Here is a 25695-nt window from a genome sequence, read left to right on the forward strand (position 1 = left end):
CTGTGCCATGAATCTCCTCCAACCCTTTAGCCAGGGCTCACACTGCCTTCTGTCAAGTTTGATACCCCATAGACATGGCCATCCGGGGAGAACCGATCCCCCTCCACTCTCCGTGCAACTTTTCCACCAAAATTATTGTAAAAGGGACCAAAACCAACATCTTCAGGCAGGCGCCACGCTGTGTGTGACCACTTACTCCATGGCCGCCACTGAAGTCCACCCATTTTCTTTCCTGGCCACTGATTATGATCCTGTTCCTGGGATTGTGGCTTAACTTCCTCTATGCCTGTCCTTCCTCTGTGCCTGTCCTTCGTCTGTGTCTGTCCTTCCCCTATGCCTGTCCTTCCCCTATGCCTGTCCTTCCCCTGTGCCTGTCCTTCCCCTGTGCCTGTCCTTCCCCTATGCCTGTCCTTCCCCTATGTCTGTATTTCCTCTGTGCCTGTCCTTCCCCTGTGCCTGTCCTTCCCCTGTGCCTGTCCTTCCCCTGTGCCTGTCCTTCCCCTATGTCTGTATTTCCTCTGTGCCTGTCCTTCCTCTGTGCCTGTCCTTCCCCTATGTCTCTATTTCCTCTGTGCCTGTCCTTCCCCTATGCCTGTTCTTCCTCTATGCCTGTCCTTCTGCTATGCCTACCCTTCTGCTATGCCTGTTCTTTCTCTGTGCCTGCCACCTAGCTGCACACCATGCAGAAACACTGTCCCACAGCTGGTTCACCTCACCCTCTTGAACACTTTGAAGCTTTGACACACCCCTCTTGGTACACTTGGCTGCCTGAGCAAATTACTCTTTCTAGGGTAATTTTGGTTTCAGCTAGAAGCTTCTTTTGAACACTCAAGTTGCTAATACCGCATATGAAATGGTATATCACTGAGCGCTGCGCTGCACTCACAATGCTCGGCTATTTGGCGGAGTCTGTCAACAAAGGCAGAGATTGTCTCTCCTGGGACCCTGACAGTCAAATTGAACTTGTATCACTGTGGTGTGATTTAGGATCTGGGGTTGAAATGCTTCCAGACCAGCATAACCAATTAGTCAAATTACTTTGTGTCAGGAGACTCCAGGGGCATCAACTTCCTTATGAGGTTGTAGGTCTGGGGTCCACAAACCATGTATAGGATAACCTTCTGTTTATCCTCCCCTGTTATTTCATTTGCTGTAAAGAGGTAACAGAGCAGCTCAATATACTGGCTCCAGACAATGGTTCCCTGGTTGAATGGGCCAAGTTTCCCAACACTGGGCATTTTTCACTCACTGTTTTATGATGCCATCGATTCCTTTTGACTTCTCTGTTTATTTTGGAGGCTTCTCACTTCCCCCTCAAAATCAGAACTACTGCGGAGTTGCGATTGACATGGTTCACACCCATCACCAATGTGGTGGCTCAAGACAACGCTGGGGAGACTTTCAGTATAACAGAAGAAGGGCTTATTGATAACAAGTAAAGGTAAACTATACACAAGCACAGAGTCTTCACCCTCTGGCTCCTGGATCCTCTCTGCCGGGGACCCACTTCCAAGGCCCGCGCTTTTACCACATTGGTTGGCCATCGTGCACTCTTGTGCAATAGGCCCTGAGTTGGTCATGTGGATCATGAGGGTTCGCTCCTTAAAGGGAGTGCATCACCACAGAACCCTCAACCCTTTCAAGGAGGAGGCCGCCGGGCTAGCCATGAAGGAGCATGACCGTGCCTGTGCTGAAGGTAAGGATGTCACCAACCTGTAGTTGTCAGATACGCCTACAGATTAATGCATTTCATTAATTGAGGAGCCTGCTTAGGCATTCATTCAATCTTTCTTTCCTCCATTCCAGGTACCAGCAAGGAACAGGGGAGGTCCACTGGGGGCGGGGGCAGGGCGGGGGGGGGCGGGCAGGGCAGGGCAGGGTTCATCCACAGCTTCTTCTCCAATCCCACCTTTGAAGATGATATACCCAAAGCGTCAGAGGATCCACTGTCATGGCATTTATCTGCAGCTTCCACCAGCACTGGAACATTTACCTTGGTGGGTACACATTCCAGAGTAGGCTCAGATCACAATTTAGTGAGCACATCACTGTCATGTGTCCACAGTTGCCGGAGTAAGTGACGTCCAAGGTCTCTGAAGCTCAGAGGGCGGCTGGCAACCAGGCTCCTGATTAGCTCCATGCAAATGCAGAGCCTCTGGAATTAGCCCAAAGAGACCTAGGTGAGATGCAGAGACAGGCAGGGGAATATCAGACAGAGATGCCAAAGGCCATGCCCAATCTGGCCAAAAACTGGAGGATTCAATTCACATTGCATCTGCTGTCATGGCTCCGGCATGTGAGTGCTTGGCTGCCTCCATGAAAAGGATAGCAGCTGCCTTGGAGATCCAGCTCCAGTAAAAACACAATGGCTATCTGATATGAGCTTGGACCCAAATCCATTATTTTAGCGATGGGTGTAGTGCAACTGTGACTAGGCAAGAGGGGGCTTGGCTGGGGTGTCCACAGTGATGGACCACTGTCTCGCACTAATACTAAGGTCATCTAGGACTGAGACTTATAGAAGTGTCTGGAATTGGATGGTCCAGGGTGATTACTACTCAACAACCCATTGTGTGGATGAGGCACTCTCAGTGAGTGGACTTGAAAGAAACCTTGAAATTTTTCGGCATGATAAAGCTATCACGGGATAAGGGTTTACTCTGGTGAGTGTCAATCGGGGGAGCATAAACACAATTTTCCTTGATTGGAGCAATCTTTTTTTTAATAAATTTAGATTAGCCAATTATTTTTTCCAATTAAGGGGCAATTTAGCGTGGCCAATCCGCCTACTCTGCACATCTTTGGGTTGTGGGGGCGAAACCTATGCAGACACGGGGAGAATGTGCAAACTCCACACGGACAGTGACCCAGAGCCGGGATCGAACCTGGGACCTCAGCGCCGTGAGGCGGTTGTGCTAACCACTAGGCCACCGTGCTGCCCGGATTGGAGCAATCTTGAGGGGCCAAATGGTGTCCCGAAGCTGCTCCTCCCTGGAGACCCAAATTTGTGGTTCCACCTGAAAGAGCTTTCTACAAGGTATAGCCCCCATTGGGAACAGGTGTGTAGGTGACAGGAGTGTATCTGCCGAGATAAGATTTGAGTTTGCTTCCAAGTTGCCATGCATTCAGACTATGTGAGGGCATGGGGAAAATCTTATTTCTACTTATAGGTGCCTGAGGTCATGGGAAAATGGAGTGCTTTGCATGTTCAAACGCAAGCATTTAATGCCAGGGCTCTGCACGTCAACAGTTTGGCACATGTAAAGGGTAAAACCAACAGCAAGTAGTGCAATTTAATTTGGCGATCATAAATCAAGGTACATTGGAGCAAAGTATCATGCCTGTTGACAAAAAGGAATTGGAGCCTGCTAGCCACCATAAGATAGAAAATAGTGAAGGACATGTATTGGCGGTTTACTCTGCCAGGGATCGGTTGGCCATCAGATTGTCATGAGCATGTCTGCTGCAAATGCCTCTGTGAAATTCTGGCCCTCGTTATCACCATCCTCTTCACTTTCCTCATCATTGGAGGAGACATCACAACCCTTCATATCTCCCTCAGCCATACATGCTCCCTTTGTAGCGCGAGGTTGTGTAGGGTGCAGCAGACACAGACGATCCAGGACTCTCTCTCTGGTGAATATTGGAGAGCCCCACCTGGGTGGTCCAAGCATCTGAACCCTAGCATTAGGGGGCCTATTGTCTGCGAAATCATGGATCTTCTGGCGGCATGTTACAGCATTGTACCTCTCCTCAGCAGCTCTTGGATGGTGAATTGGCATTATCAGCCAGGTTTTCTGGGGTTAACCCTTGTCTCCAATGCTGAAATCGTCAAAGTCGTTCAAGAGCCTGTGTCACTTCGGAGTGGTACAGAATGTAGCCATCGTGAGAACTCCCTGAGGACTGAGCACAAATATGCAGGATTGACATATCTGCTGCACACTCAAGGAGTGAAATCCTTCCCTATTGATGAATGTGATTGTCTGTTGCCAACGCTCTTGTAGCCTGGCTTTCAGTATTTAGACAGGGGTGTGCCCTCCTGAACAGGGTATCTGTCACCACATGGATGCACTTGTGTATCACTGACTGAGAGATGCCGCACAGCCCTGGCAGGAGCCGCTGGCAACGAAATACAAAGTGGCCATGATCTTTAATGCCACCGGCAAGGGATTGCCTCCAAGTCCTTCTGGCCACAGGTTCTTGTGGAGAAGCTGGCAGAAATAATCAGCCACATTATGGTTCACTCTAAGGCGCTTACTGCTCATCTGTAGATCGGTGCACTGTTTACGATATACCTCTGGTCGGCCATTGATCCCAGTCACACCAGCCCCTGGTCACCAGCAACCTGGTGATCTTTTTGAGGCCCTGCTGCCTCTTGCTGCTCCTGGCCTCCAGCCCCTCCTCGTCTTCCCGAGAGTCAATTACAAGACGAGGTTGCCCGGTTTCTGCATTATCTAGGCCTCAGTGGACCTGTGAATGGATTGCAGTATATTCATTTCAGATTTGCCTCCATATCATAGCCACTAAGCCCTGTCCCTCGCTACCGTATAAACATGACATCTCCATCCATCCCTTACAGGTGAAGGGCATCCTGGAGGAATAGAGTTGAGTGTCCCTCCCATTCATACATGACTATGCATGGATGTGGAGATGCCGGCATTGGACTGGGGTGAGAACAGTAAGAAGTCTTACAACACCAGGTTAAAGACCAACAGGTTTGTTTCAAACGCTAGCGTTCGGAGCACTGCTCCTTCCTCAGGTGGGAAGACTTTAACCTGGTGTTGTAAGACTTCTTACTATGCATGGAGACATTGCTTTTTGACTGAGGTGATGACAGCCATGTGCAGGGAACTCCCCTTCAGATACTATTTAGCCTGCCTCCATTGTTCTCAAGAATCTATGGAGAGACCATTGCGTTGGCAATGTAGAAAGACCTATAACATGAGCCCTTGTCAGCCATGACTGTTCATGAGAGAAGATGGGGATTTGGTGTCAGGAGTTTTCTGGCATCCACCAGCTGTGCCCCTTGGAGAATCCACTTCCATCCCTGTCTCTGACAGCAGCAGAAGGCAAATCATACAGAATGAACGGCAACTCCAGTTTTTGTGGGCATCTCAATGTTATGAGCCCCACGAGTCAGGGAACATGTTGGCTTCATCATAGAGAGAACACAATCAAGCATGGTCTTCATCCAGTTACCTTATGATCATTAGGGTGTCATTCCACCTAACTGAAAGACCATCCCCCACTTTGAGGAATTGTAGCAACAGCATTGTATCTTAGAGAATACAACAATGGTGTGTGGCACAATCAAGACTTGCCCTGCATTTTCTATCCTCCCCATCACACAATAACTTCTCCATCGTCCTTGACCCACCCAATATAACCATTCCTCTCCTCTCTACCCCCCTCTAATCTCCCCCCATTAGCCGTGCAGATAGAACCATCATCCTCCACATGCTTTCTCTCCCCTCTGTACCTACGCCTGTTACTGTCCCCATGCCCACCCTGACCCTTTCCATTCTTGATATGTGAACTTTCTGTTTCATTCATTTCCGTGCCCCCTCCAGCCCACCCCAACACTTTTAGCTACTCAACTGTTACCCGAGATCAGCCACCCTACCACATTCCACAGCTCCCTCTAACTGTGAAGGTTCTCTCCACTGCCCTATAACCTCAGTTCAACCCTCAGGACCGCACTGTAGACAGCATTGACCCCGCCCTCTAGAACCATCCCTCTCCCACCATCTCTGCCTGGAATCACCCTCCCTCACCCAACCACAGCACTCCTCGACACAAGCAGCAAGGCCCTTTCCTCTATCCCACATCCTGCATCCTCGCATTCCTTCATTGCCTCTCTTCCTGTCCCAGACAGACTGACATCCTTCCCCTGATGGCCTTCCACCCTTCTATCCTGAGCCAACATCCCATATCCAGCGTTTGCACCCATAGCTTGTCTCCCGTATCTAGCCTCCAATCCAGCCTTCAACCTTTCCCACTGCTTCAGTCTGTCTCGCAAGTCCAGCCTCTGCTCTACCTTTAGTCTGTCTCTCATGTCCAGCCTTTGCACAGCTTACCTACCAGCACCTGATCCCAATAAAAAGGCTGACATTAGTAAGCAGTTCCCAAGGTCAAAGCAGCGGCTGCTCACTTCAAAATTATGAAAGAAGACAAACTCACCAGGTGCATTCCACTTATCTACAGTTGTAAATGTAAACACTCCAATTTCTTGCTGGTGGAGAGCTTAATTTGGAGGGGGAAGCTTGACCTACCTTTAGCGTCCCGCAAAGAAAATTGCTAAGTCCATCCTGCCATTGGGAAACTATTTTTCGGCCTCACGCCAAATTAAGTTCCCCCACCTACCAAGCTTCCTCCTGCTGCCGAGAGCAAAGGTTTTGCCTATGTAAGCTAAAAAAAATTAATTCTGGTGGATACGTGGGTTTGAATGGGGTGATCATGGCTCGGCACAACATTGAGGGCCGAAGGGCCTGTTCTGTGCTGTACTGTTCTATGTTCTATGTTCTACTTCATTTTGATTTATGCATGGGATGTGAGCACTAATGCCTTAGCCAGCATTTGTTACCCATTCCTAATTGCCCTTGAGAAGGTGCTGGTGAGCCTAGACCTTGAACCACTGCAGTCCACGTGGTGTAGTTTGAAGCATCATTTATTCACATCTACTTTTCCTTGCATGCAGCCAGGAACATAAGTAACTGTTAACCAATTTAAAAAGCTGCAAGGGTTTTTCAGTTTGAAAAACAAATGCTCAGCGCAATGATTTCTGTGGAGTTTTCCTTGGAGAAAACACTTTGCAGCATTGATCTTAAATTCCTTTGTGTTCCAGCCAGTTTCCATTTCAAGGCACAGTGAAGTCCCCTGAGAACATTGTATTTGTGAGAAAAAATATTAAAGTCTGCGGCCTAGATTTATTTCTCAGTATTCGTGTTTGGATTCAAGCAAAGAGAAAATACGTTTTTGCCGGTAAACCTACTGGTGGAATGATTATCATTAGCTCATAGCTTCTATTTTGATGAAGTCATCAAAGTCATCATCAACCTGAACTGGATTGGATTTTTCTTTAATATATTGGCCCAATTGAGCTAGATATGATGAAAAATTAAGTAAAAGTGAACAGGGTTTACTGCTGCATCCCTGTCCTTCGAGCCATGTTTCCCTTTTTTTCTTGCTCCCCAATTAAAGGGAAGTAGTCAGCCAATTGCAGTCAGCTGTACAGCATGAATGGTGAAACTTGTGTTTCTCAATTCCTTGACATCAGAGTTTTTGTTAAATTATTCCAATTAAGGCGCAATTTAGCATGGCCAATCCACCAACCCGCACATCTTTGGATTGTGGCGGTGAAACCCACGTAGACACAAGGAGCATTTACAAACTCCACATAGACAGTGTCCCGGTACCAGGACCGAACCCAGGTCCTCGGCGCCGTGAGGCAGCAGTGCTAAACAACGGTGCCACCATTCGGCCCAGACATCCGATATTTTAATGATGGATTTTGATGCCAGATATGAACTGTCGAATATTTTACGTTGGAAAACATTACAATTAAGATCCATTAACATGAACATTAAACTTACAAGTATAACATTTGTTTTCTTGACATTTGGCCATAAAAATTGAACCGGCAGTTTTGAGTAAAGATCATGGATTGATATGTATGTTATTTGCATTGTGACAAAAATGTGATGGTAACACATTCTATGAATTTTTACAGTATGCTCATTTGGGAACAATTCTGCTACCCCATAACCCTACTCTTACATCTATAATGGTGTAAAAAATTTTCCAGTACAGGAGTAATGGAAGGGATTAAGATTGCCTTAATACTCCAAGTTTGGCACTGCTAATTATTAAAGTTCTTGTTGACCATACCATTATCCATTATCCTACCCAACATGCCACAGAGTATTCAGAGTGGATGTGATACAAAATCTGGGGCTGGATTCTCCGAATTGGAGACTATGATCTTCAGCCAGAGATGAATTGCCTCTGAATTGCTCTTGCGCTTGGAGTGGGAATCCATAAACAATTCACTGTCCCTTGCCATGCATATTTATGCATGGTGGGGATTGTGAGGGTTCCCTCATGAATCCCACTATTGGGCAGCCATTTTGAGCAGGTGGCCCAATAGCCCCCTCCCCCTCCGCAACACAATTCCACCCACCTCCTACAATGAGATTTTCTGGGTCACCTTCGCCCCACAGTACAAGGGCGACCGTACCACCCCCCACCTAAACCCCCACCAGAGACCCTCCCATATGAAACAAACCCCCACCAGAGACTCCCTATTACAGAGACTCCCACCAGAGACCACCATAAGAGAGACTCCCAGCAGATACCCCATTAAAGAAATCCCCACCAGAAACCCTCCCATTACAGAGTCCCCACCAGAGACCCCCCATTACAGAGACCCCCCATTATAGAGACCCCCACCAGAGACCACCCCCTTACAGAGACCATGCCTGCAAGTTCGAAAGCAGTCACGACAGAGGCAGTGAAAAAAAATCACTGCTTTAAAACTCACCTGTGCCCTTCACTTGCTGGTTCAGACAGAGAAAGCAGCACCTGTAAATTCCTAGAAGGCAAAAACTACATCAGCAGTGTTTAAACCCTCTCAGATCAAGGCTTTCATTCACATCAATGGGAAATTGGTTTTACTGGGCTACAACTGACAGCTTGCACACAACTATCTGTCTGGATTGTTTAATTTCATTTCCCTTCACACTTGAATGCACCTCAAGTGCTCTGTTGTGAAGCTAACCGCAATGTTTAAAAACATCTAGCTATAATTGACAGCTCTTGGACCACATCAAAAGCAATTAAATGCTTTCTGCAGAGAAAACAAGGAAGTAAGAACACTAGGTCTCTGGTGGGGGTATCTGGAATGCAGCGTTTCTGGTGGGGTTCTCTCTTATGGGGGGTCTTTCGTGTGGGGTGTTTGGTGGAGGGTCTGGTGGGGAGGTCGGCAGGGTTTACATTTTGGGCGGGAGGGGGGCCCTGAGATGGACTTTGTGGGCAACTCCCTTAAATAGTTACCCCTTTGGCCCACTAAGAGGTTCACCATGCCAGGGCCATGCTGGCAAATGTCTGCATCAATTGTTGCCCACGTGGATCTCGGCCCGGAGGTCTGGAGAATCACGCAGGCATGGAGAATCTGGTACCCAGCCCGTTAATATGATGTAAATGGGCTATTTTGACCCATTTGCATTCTCCCAATGGTGTGGGGGCAAACCTCTATACCGCCACCAGCAGGGAACTGGAGAAGTGTATCCTTAAACCTTGTTTTACACACGCGTGTATATATAGGAGTTCAGGAATGGCAACTTACAATTTCATAGCACTTTTAACATAGGGAACTGTCCCAAGTGGCTTCACAGGGGTATTTCCAGACTAGCATTGGTATCAAAGAGAGACTGGTGGAGAAGTTTAGGAAGAGAATTCCAGAGCTCAGGGCCAAGACACTTGAATGTAAACACTTGGTAATGGGTGAATGGGAAGATAAAGAGCAGTGTTTAGGTTAAGCTCAGGGGGGAAGATAGGAGAGCATTGAAATAATTGAGTCTGGAGGTAAGAAAAGCAGAGATGAGCAATATATGGGCTGAGGTGGGGTGGTGATGGGCATTGTTACAGAGGTGAAAGTCGGCAGTTTCCGTTATGGAGAGGATTTTGGGTCAGAAGCTCAATTCAGGATCCCAAGGCGCTGGAATGTGGCGACTAGGCGCTTTTCACAGTAACTTCAAACTTGTGACAATAAAAGATTATTATAAAAGGATACGGAAGCAGCAAATGTTCCGGATCAGAATAAGACAGCGGTCAGGGAGGGAGATGGAGTCAATGGTGGGGAGGGGGGGGGGGGGGGGGGCAGGATTTTTGGTAGGGGCCGAAGACAATGACCTTGGCCTTCTCAATGATTAATTGAAAGAAATTTCAGTCAACCAAGGATTGAATGTTGGACAATGAGATAACACAGTGTAATGAAGGGATTGAGAGATATGGTTGTGAGACAGAGCTGAGTGTCATTAACAATCTATGAAATTTCAGATTATATTTTCAGTTAACGTCACCAAAGGGCAGCATGTAGGTGTGAAATAGAAGAGTGTCAAGTGTAGATTTTTGTGAATTTCATGCAGCAGTGAGGGGACAAGAAGAGAAGACATTGTGGGAAATCTTAGGAAGACAAAAAGAAACACTTGTATTTATACAATGACTACAGGCAATTTCGAGCACTTTACAGTTCACAAAGTACTTTTTGAAATGTCGTCACCAGTGATGGATTTAGGGGCCCTATGCACAGCTTCATTTCGGGGCCCCTCCTCTCTGGACCCAACAAAATAAAAAAGGCGAAACTCCCTCACAAGGATGCAGGGCTCTGAGAATACAGCCATCCGTCTGCCTATCGCAAAGAATGGTTTGATACATTGGAATAAGTATCCAACCTAGCTTTTAGCTTCTGTTTGTCTTGAAGCCAGATCTTTTCCAACCTCCTAGTCGGAGGAGAGAAGCAGGTGCCAGTACATTCCAGACTTCATTTTCATGCGGTATCGCTGGATTTAGACACAAAGAATTCTTCTTAGAGTTAAAAGGCGGAAGAGCAGTAGTTCCCTCCCTCACCTAATATCCAGGAATAGGCTGCATTGCTACTACTGCAGCCCTAGATTTTAGTTCGCCATAACAAGAATTAGGCCTGTTATATTGATCACTTACAAAAGCTCTCAATCTCCAGTCATTTCCATGGGTCAAAAACATGCCAAAAAGAATCTTAAACTAAATTTCCACCTTTTGGTGTTCCGTTTTTAATCACAATATCCTTTTTCTTGAGATGGATAATATAACTTCAGTTAGATATGGTGGGGATCGCAAGGTATTCCATCCAGAATCCCGCTATTGGCCCACCATTTTGAGTGAGGTCTGGTGGCTGTCCGACCGCCACCGGAAAAGTCAGAAAAACCTTTTTTGCAAAATCCCGCAACTGCATGTACCTGAAAACCTCCCCTCACGGAATCCCAGATTTCTGCTCCAGCTCCTCCAAACTTGCAAACCGCCCTTCTAAATATAAGACCTTCATTTCCATCACGCCTCGCTCTTCCCATCCCCAAAACCTTGGATCCATCCACCCTGGCTCAAACCTATTTGGTGCCTTGAATCGGCATCAACTTCGACCCCGTCCCCACCCTAAAGTACTGGTGAAATTGCCTCCATGTTTTCAGCCTGTCCACCACCACCAGATTCCCCGAGTACCTCCCTGGAGCAAACATTGCCAGTGCCCGCAACCCCAACTCCTTACACGAACCTGTCTCTATCCTCACCTACAAAGCTCCGTTTTTTTAGTAGTTACTGTTATAATGTAGCAGCCAATTTGTGTTCAGCAAGCTCCCTCAAACAGTAATGTAATAATGTCTATAGACTGTTTTTATGATGTTAATTGAGGGACAAAAATTGGCTAGTACACCAGGGATAACTCCCCTGCTCTTCTTTGAAATAGTATCACGGGAACGTCTCATCTGCTGAGAAGGCAGACAATGCCTCAGTTTAACATCCCATTTGAACAATGGCACCTCTAAAAGGGCGATCTGCCTCTGCACTGCACATGCATGTCAGCTTTGCTTTTGTTTCCAAGTCCTGGGGTTGGGTTTTACCATTGCAAATCGGGGCAGTGCTATTGAGGTTGTTAAAAAGCTAATGAACTGTAATTTTTTCATTGCAAACTCCACTCTTTGCTAGTCACATTGGAAAATGTTGGGAGTGAGTTATGCCGGGCAGCACAAGGGTGGATGATAAGGCCTGCAAATGGGACCATGTCTGCATGTAGCAGCAGAGTCTGTTGCTGAAGGTGGCAGCATTTGACTGTTAGTAGCCTTTATTTGTTCAACTTTTACAGACTGACAAAATTAAGGAGAGAATGAGAGGAAAAGGGAACTTTAAATTGGTGGCTGGAACTGACGTCTGATTCATGGCCCTCTCCTGCCCTGGACTCCCGATTGGGTGCGGATCCCCCCACTTCATATGACAAACTGGCCAGCCGATGTTTGATTCAATGTGCTGAAATGGTGGGGGCAGGGCCGAGTGGACCACACACTTTCCTTTTCACCTCTCTTGCCCCATCGGAAATCATCAAATTCAGTCCCTGAAGTGAAGCTTGGATCCATAACCTTTTAATATAGAGATGAGAATATTATCAATCAACTGAGCCACAGACATACACAGGGAAACTGGTTTGGGGCACATCAGTGCATATCTGTTGGGAACCTAGCACAGAACCATTATTTATTGTTACTGCTGACTTAAATTCTTGAAAAAAAAAGGAAACGTCACACTCATGTGGTGGCACAAAATTGTCAGTACTTGAGCAGAGTGGATGAAGTAGTTGATGGAGGAATGGTTGGTACTTGTTTGGACACCTTCACTCATGGTGCTGACATCCTGCACCAGGCTCTCCAATGCAGTCACCACCCTAGCAGTGTTGGCATCGGTACCACGAATTGCCAGCGACATCGTCTGTGCCCGTAGCCTCTGGGTCTCCTCCAATCAGCTATGGATCTGCTGGAGTGATGCTGACATTTCCCTCCGAACAACCTAACCGCACCCTAATGTCTCCATCAGCTCCAGGTATACCTCTTCCATAGGTTCAGCACCTGGCTGGGACCCAACTGGGTACTGGGATCCAGCAGACCTCTGACTGGGCATTACTACCTCCATCTGATGTAAATGTGTGGTGCACACCAGATTGTGCCCCAGAAGCCTGACTACTAACATTTCCCACTAAGGTGTGTGTATCTGTGCTGGTGGATGCTGGGGATTACAGCTGTGCTTCGACGATTACGGTGGCATCCTTGGAGCTCTCCTCCGAGGTTGTCTCCTAGGAAGCTGGAGATAGTGCCGCCTGGGATGGGCTGGCGCTGTCGGCTGGAAGACCTGGGGGAAAATGGACATGTGTTCAGTAGGAGGGATGGGTCAGTCTATAAGGCAATAACAACTCACGTTTGACAGGTCGCCCAGGTGGAACCCGGTTGTTCCTCACCTCTGAGGCGTCCACCAGCCTCCATGTTGGTGAGGCCACCGCTAGTCTGGGCACTCTCCCGGCGATTAGGGAAGAGCTTTTCCTGAGGAGTCACAGAGAGGGCATTGTTAGCCACACACATGCTTCACAGTAGTTGGAGGAGTGTGTGAAGGGAGGTGCGGAGAAGTTGAAGCAGGGGGGGATGGAGTGTTGGGGAGTAGATGCTCCCGTCCAGGCGGACATGTCTCGGGGGGGGGGGTCCACTCACTCATGGTGCGCAGTGTAGGTCGTTGACCTTTCTCGGCACTGGAGGCCAGTCCTCCTGGTCGCACTCCCGGCGCTCACAGCCCCCACCACCTTGTCCCAGGCAGCACTGTCTGCCCTATGGCTAACCCTCTGGCACCCTTGAGGGAACAGGACATCCCTCCTGGCCTCCATTGCATCTGGGAGCCTCCCTTGGCCAGCATCTTCAAATCTTGGGGCTGGTCTCTTTGGCACAATTGTTGTGAGCTGGCTGGGGTTGGCTGAGCAACTACAGTTTAAGTGCTGCTCGACCTTGTTAGTAGGGGGCTGGTGAGCGTGGTGCGGCGAATCGGCTGGTGAGCCATCATTTGCGGCGGGAAACCCATGGGGCCATTAAGTGGACCAATTAACGTTGCATAGTGTTGCCGGCCTCACTGGGCTGAGTGCCGGGAAGCTCACGGCAATTCCTGCTCGCTACACACTTCAAAATCTTTCTGGATATTGGCACCTACAGTCATAGTAACAGAGGATATTGTATGTAACTTTAATTAGGGTTATTTCAGTGCTGTGGTGGGAACGGTGGGTGGGAACACAATTTGAGGAAGTTCAAGCATGGAGTTGTGAAAAAAATGGACGTGGATATTGAAGGCTCAATACTTCTAAAGACTTTGGAAAAGAAAGGCATACTGGAGGTGGGGCAGTCGGATGTAAGGACCGTTAGCTCCAGGGTGGGTTTGAAAGGAAGGTGGCCAGTACCTGAGGAGAGAAAGCTGTTTACAATTCATGTAGTCTCATGGCCAGATTTGGAAGTTAGGTAGTCAGCTGCTAGTGGGAATATGATAGCGAGAGAAGGTGATGGCTCCCATGGATAAAATTAACTTGGAAAGAACATGAAGAGAGACAAGGAAGAAACTAAAGAGTAATGTAGGCTCAGGCATAAGGCAGGTCTGAGACCTGGGTGAAGCTTGGCTTGGTGGACAAGGATTATTGAGGGATACATCAGAGGCAATTGAATGAATGGTCTCAAATATTAGGGACACACACTTTTCTGAGTTCCTTAGACTTGTTGGAGAAGATGGTAGAAGGGACAAGGTAAAGGGTTCTAAAGAGATGGTTATTGTTACTATCCAAGATAATTCTGAAATAGTGAGCAGATTTGGCAGAAGACTGAACAGCTCAATAGTACTAAATGTTGTCCAACCAGGTCTGATGATGAGTGGATTTGGCAGTGGATTTGCAGACTGTACCTTGGTGGCTGACCAGTGTGGTAAAGGCATCAGAGACAGGGGTGAGGGTGGGATTGACTACATTGACAGTGAATCTGTTGTGAGGAATTAATCCCCATCCATCAGCTGAAGGAATAAATTGGTCCTTGTCACACCTGCTTTACGCATTTAAAAATAATCCCACTATATTAGCTAGCCTGCCATATAGGAAGCAACATGAAAAATAGAAATCAATTGTCATTTTTAACATTTCTGTAATGTAGCTCTGGACTAGATTTGATACACGTCAGCAAAGTCCACATTACTAATCATGTCTGTAATTAAAGACAGAAGTCTATGAAAAAACAGGCTGGCCTCACATTAACTTATCTGAAAAAAATCTGAATCATTTATGGCTTTAACATTATCTGATTTTAATTAGAGAAATAAGATCAGAGAAAATAGAACAAAAATACTTTGACTGTTAAAATAGTGTATTTGTCTTTCTTTGTTCAGCCAGTCTTATTCAGTAAAAAGGATAGTGCAGAGCAGATTGCTTGTATGTTAAACTTTACATGCAAGAACAGAACTACTGAAAATGTAAATTCATCTCTGCAGATTGTGACAACAGAATCTTTATTTCTTCGGTCTCCACTCTTTTTTTTCTGAGCACGTGATTAACATTTGGTATATTTTAGAAAGAAAGCTGTTATTGTTTTGTTAGTTACTGTAAGCCAACAAAGCAGATGATGTATCATTGCATGAAAATGCAGTGCAGAGATTTACCAGTGTCCGCAGTTTGCTAAGGAATTTTATTAAATATCAAATGAAGGGGAAAAAATTTACAACCGTACCAAGGTCATAGGTATGTAAACAGACTATTCTGCTGATGTAACTCTGGGCAGAAATATTGAATAAACCTCAAGAAGTGGAAACCAAGTTTTTAAGCCTTCCTCCAGAAAACTTAGAAAAGGTTATTTGTGACGGCCTTTGAACGAATGTAATTTGATAATGGTCCCAGCCTTTCGTTTGCTTATTGCGAATGATATAAGATGCACATAAAGGTAATGTTATTTGTTTTCTATATTAATATATTTCATTTAGTTACTATGTTATTTTTGAGGACTGCGAAATTCTACTTTGCAGCAAACCAAAAACCAGTACAAAGGGTGCATTTATGAAATGTTTGTGTGATCATGTGCTTTTTGTACTGCCGCATTGGAAATGATCAGAACATTTTTTGCAGATGCTATGTGAAAGGTTAAAAACTGGAAAGTGAGTTTATTAATTAAAGAGGTCATATTTATTAATCAGATATGATGATATAAAATTTTCAATGTCAATTCTTATTTACCTGATAATTTTAAAGTTACTGTTGATAAATATTTTATGAGAGGGTTGTCTATGTTGAGAGACTTCACAACCAAGTTCATCTATCTGTTGGTCATTGCACTTGTGGTCGATTTAATGATTTGCTTGTTAAGTAAAGAATTTATTTGGAAAGCAACCTCAGTGTATCTATCCATGAAGAAACAATGAACTATATGTTTCTAAAGTAGTTTGAATATTGCTGAAAAGAGAGGCATGCTATCAAAACATTTTGTCTTGCATTCAGCAGGAACAACCTGCATGGGAAAAGAGTGCTGATTGGTTGGCAAGTGGACTCTGATTGGTAGAGGTATTGCCATGTGGAATGCAGCAAAGAACAGTTAACTGTTACCTGCCAAGCTTTTGTTTCAAATTCATACCAGGCAGGTTAACACTGATTAGCCAAGGCTTTGGCATAGAAAGTGAACCAATGAATGGCAGTCATCCAAGCTTTTGTTTAGTTGGAAAAGACATAATGTATGGCCGTGCTCTGTCTGCGACGGACATCGTCCTGTGTGTGAATATATGCGGCCTCTATAAGTAACAGTAAGAAGTCTTACAACACCAGGTTAAAGTCCAACAGGTTTGTTTCAAATCACTAGCTTTCGGAGCATTGTTCCTTCCTCAGGCATCATGCATAAGTAAGCCACATTGTAAACCCAACTGATAATCTTAAATGGTTTTCAGTGTAATTCTTAGTACATTCAAGATTGTTTCGTACGATTGCAAAATGGGTACTTTGCCTGTTGCAAACAGCCGAAGCGACGTGATGTTTGATATGATCTGCTGGTCACTGGGACATATAGTCTACATTCCTGGCATTGTGTTGGCACTGAAATTCATATACACATTACTCATTTGTGTGATAGTTAGAATATTATTTTGGCTTGACAGCAGTATCCCGTTTGTGAAGAATACCACTCTTGTTGCAACTGCATAACAACAGTGTGCAGCGACTAGCTTTACCTATTGCTCAAATTTCTGAGACACCTTGGGCTGTATTCTCTGTTTTTGTGACTATGTCCCCATTCTGTCGTAAGAACTGTGGACTTTCGCGCCAGAAAAACTGGCGTGAAGGGCAGCACGGTGGCGCAGTGGGTTAGCCCTGCAGCCTCACGGCGCCGAGGTCCAAGGTTCGATCCCGGCTCTGGGTCACTGTCCGTGTGGAGTTTGCACATTCTCCCCATGTTCGCGTGGGTTTCACCCCCACAACCCAAAGATGTGCAGGCTAGGTGGATTGGCCATGCTAAATTGCCCCTTAATTGGAAAAAATTAATTGGGTACTCTAAATTTATTTTTTTTTAAACTGGTGTGAAAGGGCCACATATTCCTAGCCCTGCAGGAGATTAACAGGGGCCTGGCATGGATCTAGCAGCTTTTGTTGCAGATACGGGCCCCCGCACTTCCGGGTCAGAGGCTGTACATGCACACGGCGGCGGCCTCCAGCGGACGCGCGGTACTCCATGGCGGACTCAGACCGCAGAGCTGGACCCTAAAAATAGACCCTCCCGATCAGCCGTGCACCCGGCCCGGCTGTGTTTAAGACCCCCACTGCCCTCCGATCGGCCCGCCCCCAATCAGGATTGCCACAAACTGAGTCCGCAGCCGCCATGCTAGTATCCCGACCGGCAGGACCATATTAGATCCATACCATCGGGACTTTGGCCGGTCAGGGGCAGAGAATGACAGAGCAGGCCTCCAACAATGGCCTAAGGTAAGGGATGTGTGGTGCGGCGTACTCTCTGAGTACGTTGCTTTTTGAGCCCTGGAGAATCGGGGAAGCGGCTCCGGTCCTGATTCCATGAGGGGAACTGGATTCTCCGCCCTGGCGCCAGCCGTGATTTCGGCATCAGGGTTTTGAGAATCCAGCCCCTTATCCTTCCAAGGCCGTCTGAGGCAGTGTTTATCAAACACTTTTCCCGGAGACCCATTTTTGCCAACCAGCCAACCTTCGGGACCCAAGCTGGCCGACCTTCGTGATCCACACCGGCCGACCTTCGCGACCCACACCGGCTAACCTGCGTGACCCACCATTTTCTCTTACCTTGTAATGTTTAGCGGAAATGTGGTGAACCTCCAATTTCTAGAGGAATTAAACATTTTCAGTTTCTGCATTTTTTTCATGTAAAAGTTTATCAAATAAAAACTTCCCCGAACTTGTAAAAAAAAGGCTACGACCATATAAAAAAAATGTGGCCGCAATGCGCATGCGTGCCCGCTCATCGGTACACATGCGCGCCCCTCCCGACACCCGCCCGCGACGCATCCACGGGTCGCCCCCCGACTTTGACAATGCCTGGTCTGAGGTGACCTGGGAACATTTCAGGGCCGAAAATGGCAAACTTAGATCTATTCACAATTTGAGCGATGTACAGTGAAGAATGATCTGATCAGAGGAGTCATTATCCCGCAGGATGGCTTTGATGTGCTAAAATGCGTGGCAATGTAATGGTACCTGTTTGTCTGCTGCATTCTCCATGGCAATGCCTCTATAATTCAATGTCCACTTGCCAACAAATCAGCACTCTCTTCCCATGCAGTGTAAATTGTTGTTCCCTTCACTGTTGGTTTATCTTGTGTCCTGATGAGTACAAAATGAAATGCTTCGATAGCATGTCTATTTATTCAGTAATAATCAAGTTCTGTATTACCAAATGAATAGTTTGAATGCAAATGAAGCTTGTACTTGATATTAAATTTATGCTTGTGTTGGGGAATTAAACTGAGACAAAGGGGCAAAGAAAAATTATTCAACACTGAGATAAAACTGCTCTCCAGTCTTGAATAGACTCTTAATCAAATAGCACCAAAACAGAAAGAAGCTATGTTGCTTTGAGTGCAAGACAAAGCGAATATTGTTGTATCCCCACCAAGAACTGTGCAGCCAAAACCTCAGGTACTCCCTCCAACTTTCCTCTTGTTTCTCCAAGCATGGCACCATCAATAAGCAAGATGATAACACGAGGTTGTAAAGTTATCAGAACTGAATCAACTCCGATAACACAAGGAACCACGGGTGGGATTCTCCGACTCCTGTGCATGCGCCAACTTGTACCAGCCGGCGGAGGACCTTTGCCGCCGGTTGGCATGGCGCCAAGCCACTTCCTTGCCGGCTGGTGTGGCGTGGCGCAAACCACTCCAGCGCTGGCCTAGCCCCTAAAGGTGCGGAGGATTCCGCACCTTTGGGGCAGCCCGACGCCAGAATGGTTCACACCACATCTCTGCGCCGGAGTTGCCCGCCCCGCCGGTTCACAGAGAATCCCGCCCCGTTGGTAGCACAGTAGCATGGTGGTTAGCATAAATGCTTCACAGCTCCAGGGTCCCAGGTTCAGTTCCCGGCTTGGGTCACTGTCTGTGCGGAGTCTGCACGTCTTCCCCGTGTGTGCGTGGGTTTCCTCCGGGTGCTCCGGTTTCCTCCCACAGTCCAAAGATATGCGGGTTAGGTGGATTGGCCATGCTGAATTGCCCTTAGTGTCCTAAAAAATAAGGTTAATTGGGGGGGTTACTGGTATAGGGTGGATACGTTGGCTTCAGTAAGGTGATCATTGCTCGGCACAACATCGAGGGCCGAAGGGCCTGTTCTGTGCTGTACTGTTCTATGTTCTATGTTCTATGTGTATTCAAGTATGTACAATGTACTGACATTTACAGAAAACATAAAACTATTGTAATGTGCTGCCACATATATTTGCCTCCATAAAAACATTTTAGGAACAAAAGGCAAAATTTCAATCTTGCTAAGTGGTCCAGTTGACATAATATACTTGAATGAACAGCATATAGTTTTTATAGTAAGATTCATTAAATGCCTATGCTCCTTTTCATTTTAATTTTAAAAATAAATTTAGAGTACCGAATTCATTTTTTCCAATTAAGGGGCAATTTAGCGTGACCAATCCACCTAGCCTGCACATCTTTGGGTTGTGGGGGTGAAACCCACACAAACACGGGGAGAATGTGCAAACTCCTCAAGGACAGTGACCCAGAGCTGGGATCGAACCTGGGACTTCTGTGCCGTGAGAAAGCAGTGCTAAAAACTGTGCCACTGTTGTGCCCCTTAAGCTCATTTTATAACTTCAAAAAGTTCAAAATTATTAAAATAGAAATTTGGGAAGAATTATATTCAATCGAGTAAAAATAAACCTGTATTAGAACATTGGAAAGAAAGGGGGGCAATTCTTTCCAGAAATGACTAAGATCAAGATTTATGGCCGCATTGTGCCCAAAATGCAACGCGGCACGGCCGGTAGATGGCTGGAGATCCCTCATTCGCAACCTTAGGCCCTCCCCCATTCATGCCCCAGCTTCATGCCTCCCCTTTAGTCCCCTGCCTTCAGATTCCTCCCACCAATTCTTGCCCCCCTCTTTCATAACCATGACCCCTCTCAGGCACCACCATGTGGCAGTGCCCCTTGGTATCCTGGCAATGCCCCTACCATGCTGTCACCCTGGCAGTGCCAACCAACCTTGTAGGTTGGCACTGCAAGAAGCCCTGTCCTTGACCACCCAAGAGCTCCAATGGCCCCTGGCATGGCCATCATGTCTGGTTTCCGTTTTTGGAAGCCAGTACTGGTTTATGCCAGCTTCACGTGGCACCCATGGGTGTTGGGAATCCGGAAGCCGGGAAACTCTGCCTTTGAACGGGTTGAGCATATTTAAATGAGTTTAAAGACTCATTTAAATATGTGAGTCTATTTCACACCCAGTGAGGACATGAACCTGATTGTGTTGGGTGCCATGGGCCGATGATATCGCTCCCCAATCGGCACCAGGCACGAATCCCGTTTGGAAGGCTCTCCCGCTTTCATCAGGAATAGCGGGAAGTGCTTCGGGCACAATGGGGGTGTAGTGATCTGCATCACTGTATATACACAAGGGGTTAATGTAAATACACTACAACTAAGTAACCACTAGAGGGATCACTAGAGATGTATAAATAAGCAGACGAAATCACAGAATCACAGCTAGTGACCAGACACAGAGCTCAGACGTAACATCTAGTGTAAGCTCTGGAGAGAGAACGAACTTACTCAATAAAGCATTTACTTCAACTGGAAGACTACGTGCTTTATTCAGACATAAGAAATAATATATGGTACCAGGAGTGGCTTCAGAATGCTTACTAGACAGATTACATAAGATTCAGAAAGAAAGATCGAAAAGAGAAGAAAATTCAAACCGGATATTTGACCGTGGAAGACTTCGCAGCATATGGATCCTCAATGACTATAATAATAATAATAATTGCCTATTGTCACAAGTAGGCTTCAATAAAGTTACTGTGAAATGTCGCGATTCGACGGAACTTGTTGGAGCTCCATGCAGCTGGAAACAACCGGTAATTTAAGTTATAACTGGAAAATCTTTGAACAGATGTTCCAAATATTTATCGCAGCTAATGATTTGAGCACAGCCTCTGACGCAACGAAAATAGTGCTGCTACTTGCAACAGCAGGACATGAAGCTAGAAAAATCTATAATTGCTTTAATTACTTAGAAGGTGAAGACAACACCAAATTAGAAATAATACTCAAAAAATTTAAAGATCACTGCAACACTAGTAACAATGCTGCTTTAAGGCATTCAATGCTCAGAGTCCAAATTGCACAGGGAATGAGTGATGTGAAACTCAAACAATCATGATCAGAACAGAAAGGTTTAATGCTGGAAATCGCGATTGAAAAGTGCTGATCGCAAGAAAAAAAATAACATTAAGTTTTTACCAAGAAAGAACACCGAAAAAGTTCTTTTCCATGAGTCTAAAGAAGTTAAAATGGCGTATGAGTACATTTTAAACTGCCCAGGAAACAAAAGACGCAAATCTGATTCTGCGCATACGCAGGAAACCGTAGCTGTGCATGCGCAGTTGAAAATAGCCGTTTTGTGCAAAGACCGTTCTGCGCATGCACAAAACGTGCATGCGCAGTCAGAAAAAGATCAAACACCATTCGAAGATGGATCTGTTCATGCGCAAGCCGCGCATGTGTAGTTGAAGAAAAAGGGAAATCGATTTGCGCATGCGCAATCGATTGCTACGCATGATGTCATGAGCCACATGACGTCAGATGACTCAGATCACAGCCACTTATAGGGGAAATGCCCAAAATCACAAACAAGACTCTTAAAGGTACAAAACCTAAAAGGCACAACATTGCCTAAACTTCAATAAAAAGTTGAAAATAACTTTTGCAGCACAAAAAGTGAAGAGCAAATTAACAAATCCAAAACTGATGAAGATGATTTGTTAATAAAAAGTGAAGAGCTCAATAACAAATCCGAAGCCAAAGAAGAAGAGTTATTAATTAAAAGGGAAGAGCACAAAAACAAATCCAAAACCACAGAAGATGATTTGTTTATCAAGGAATACTACTCAGACATGGATGAGTTGTTCTGATATGATCATAATAGCATCAGCACAAGGTTGAAAAGCTCAACGCGAATCTTCCCATGGTAGATGAATCCAATACAATGATGCAATGGCAGATCGTTGATACATTGGATGACAACAACCTGTCAAATAGCCAAGAAGAAAACAACACCACACCAGAGTACTGACCGACTCCATTGAGAGAGCACGGATCGACTCCACAGAAAGAACACTGCACAACTCCACACAGAGATCGATGAAAGACTCCACACAGAGAGCAACGCAAGCCTCCACAGAGAGCTTGTTAACCGACTCCAGAATGGAAGCAGTTGAAGACACCAGAGGGCTAACCATGCATGAAGAAGACTATGAAGGTCTATCCACCTTACCTGAGGAACCAGAAGCAGACTATGAAAGTCTACTCAGCTCATTTAATCAACAAGAAGACAATGAATATCTACCCACTGTATGTGAAAATAGTGACAATGTGATCACAATCAGCTTACACGATGTTCAAGATCACAGCGAGACAGACAGATCTCAGCTCGTCTGTACAGAAGCATTCAACAATCAAAGCAAAACTACTTTTGAGTCCAGTGAGACCGCATCAATTAAAACCTCATCCACTCTTGACAACCCACAAGAAACTGAAATCTTGATGACGTTGACTCCAGAAGAGGAACACCAAGAGATCAACGAGGAAGCAAATCGTCTGGGCTGGTTTAGCACACTGGGCTAAATCGCTGGCTTTTAATGCAGACCAAGGCAGGCCAGCAGCACGGTTTAATTCCCGTACCATTCCCGCTAAATTTAATAGAACCATAGAATCCCTATAGTACAGAAGGCCATTTGGCCCATCAAATCTGCTGCATCTTTTAAAAGGAGATGCATTGTGCCTTGAAGAAGTTCTTTTTTTTATTTTTTTTATTTTAAATTTAGATTACCCAATTATTTTTTCTATTAAGGGGCAATTTAGCGTGGCCAATCCACCTACTCTGCACATTTTTGGGTTGTGGGGGCGAAACCCACGCAGACACGGGGAGAATGTGCAAACTCCACACGGACAGTGACCCAGAGCCGGGATCGAACCTGGGACCTCAGCGCCGTGAGGCGGTTGTGCTAACCACTAGGCCACCTCCTTGAAGAAGTTCTGACAGTTTATCTGGAAGTGAATCAGACTTGCGAAATACTGAATCATTGCAAAAAAAAAAAGAAAGTGGGATTAAAGGTTTTCAGATGTTTTACTGGAGGCTTATTGGAGGAGATGCAAAGGAGAAGAATGGCAGGGGCTGGTTTAGCATACTGGGCTAAATCGCTGGCTTTTAAAGCAGACCAAGGCAGGCCAGCAGCACGGTTCAATTCCCGTACCAGCCTCCCCGAACAGGCGCTGGAATGTGGCGACTAGGGGCTTTTCACAGTAACTTTATTGAAGCCTACTCATGACAATAAGCAATTTTCATTTTCATTTTCAAATGACTACAGAAGAGGAGCACCAAGAGATCAATGATGAAGCAAATCAAGCAGAAATAACTCCAGGAGAGGAGCAACAAGGAATCAAAGAGAATCACATCAACTGATGTGATCAGGATCAATGTAACATCAGATTATTCTCACAATCCTCAAGTCAAAACACTCAATGAATTATCAGATACCACAGAGGACAATGATACCAATAACTTTGAGAATGACTCAAATTATCAACACGGAACAGTAATTGAGCGCAACAAGAACAATGACAAAAACAACAAGCACAACAACAAAAACAACAAGAAGCATAACAAAGACAACAACAGAAACAACAAGCACGACAAAAACAACAACAACAATGAAAACAACAAAGACAGAAACGAAAAAAACAACGAAAACAACAACAATGAAACAATGGTACAACTCTGCACATGAAGGACAATGTAACAGCACAGTCCAAAGCAATGGCAAAAGTACAAACATAACATGGCATGACAACGAATCTCACAAATTCATATCTGCTCCACAACAAACAAGCAAACTAGTTTTCAAGGCAGATGACATACAGAATCAATACAGCAAGCACAGAAAAAAGTCCAGATCAGACAACAAAGATGACATACAGAATCAATACCGCAAGCACAGGAAAAAGCTCAGGTGAGCCAACAAAAGTGATTCTACCATTCGAACACCTCATGATGACTTGTTGGTTACTTAAACACAAGAACACTGACAACGTTCACAAAGAAATTACAACATCAACATCACCACGTTAACGAAGAAGAAAGAAACTCAACAATAAATTAATAAAGTTTGGACTCATAAATTTGTTTTTATTAAGATTGGATTCATAAATATTAATTGGCTTTGTGTAATCATCAATATCATCACAACTTGCACATATCATCACTTATCTACCTGTTCTGTACAATTTTCTTGAACAAAGTACAGAAAATATGTAAAAAGAAAAAAAGGGGGGATGTAGTGATCTGCATCACTGTATATACACAAGGGGTTAATGTAAATACACTACAACTAAGTAACCACTAGAGGGAGCACTTGAGATGTATAAATAAGCAGACGAAAGCCAGGAGGGGACTCTTCACAGGAACGGCAGCTAGTGAGCAGACACAGAGCTCAGATGTAACATCTAGTATAATCCCTGGAGAGATAATGTACCCACCGAAGTTGGCCATTCCCTGAATACAAAATGGAGGAATGCAAAGCATATAGGATGAAATGGACAATGTGTACAGTGCCAGCAGGCTGCACCTAGCAGGTGTGGATTCTGTCTGCTAAGAAAGCAGACAGCACCGAAACGAACATTCCGCATACTAATGAGGCAATCTCCCGGATAGTTTACATGTTAATGGAACGATTCCAGAGACAATGGACACAAATGGGGAAGCAACTGCAACATTGTAAAGGATACCAGACACTCAGGCACCAGCAAGGTTCGAAAACAAAGAGCCTGAAAGCCCGCTCAGTAGCTAAGGAACAGCCTCAGTATTGGGGGGATTCAAACATATCGATTGGGAAGAGACCCAATCGATTCCAAGCAGGTAAGGGAGTCCGCCCAAAGGGGCGCGGATCCCTGGGACCTATAAAAGACAGGTCCCACACATGGTTCAGTCTTCTCGTCCAGCCCTCCTCTCTCCCTGACTAGCACTCCTCCGTGGACCAGCACCTCGACCAGCTTTTGCCAAGACCTTGAACGAGAGAAAGGAGAGGGTTCGGACAGCAGCCGCCAGCAAGTAAGTGTCTCACAACGATTGCGACCAGAGGTAGACACTCCTGACCTCTTTTTAACTTATACCAACCTGAAGTCTGCAGACCAGAGCAGAGCAAGAGGCCTTGTTCCCTGACCCGGCAGTTCCTTCGAGATAAGTATTAGTTTATTTAGCGGTAGGAATAGCTTAATCCTTTTAGCGTGTGCATGGGTAGTTATTATAATTGTATTATAATAAACACAGTTGTTTGAACTTACTAATTGGTGTATGGTTTTATTGCTTTGAACTTCACCTTGAACTTGT

The sequence above is a fragment of the Scyliorhinus canicula genome, chromosome 7 (genome assembly GCF_902713615.1).
Source record: "Scyliorhinus canicula chromosome 7, sScyCan1.1, whole genome shotgun sequence".
In the NCBI taxonomy this organism is placed as follows: Eukaryota; Metazoa; Chordata; class Chondrichthyes; order Carcharhiniformes; family Scyliorhinidae; genus Scyliorhinus; species Scyliorhinus canicula.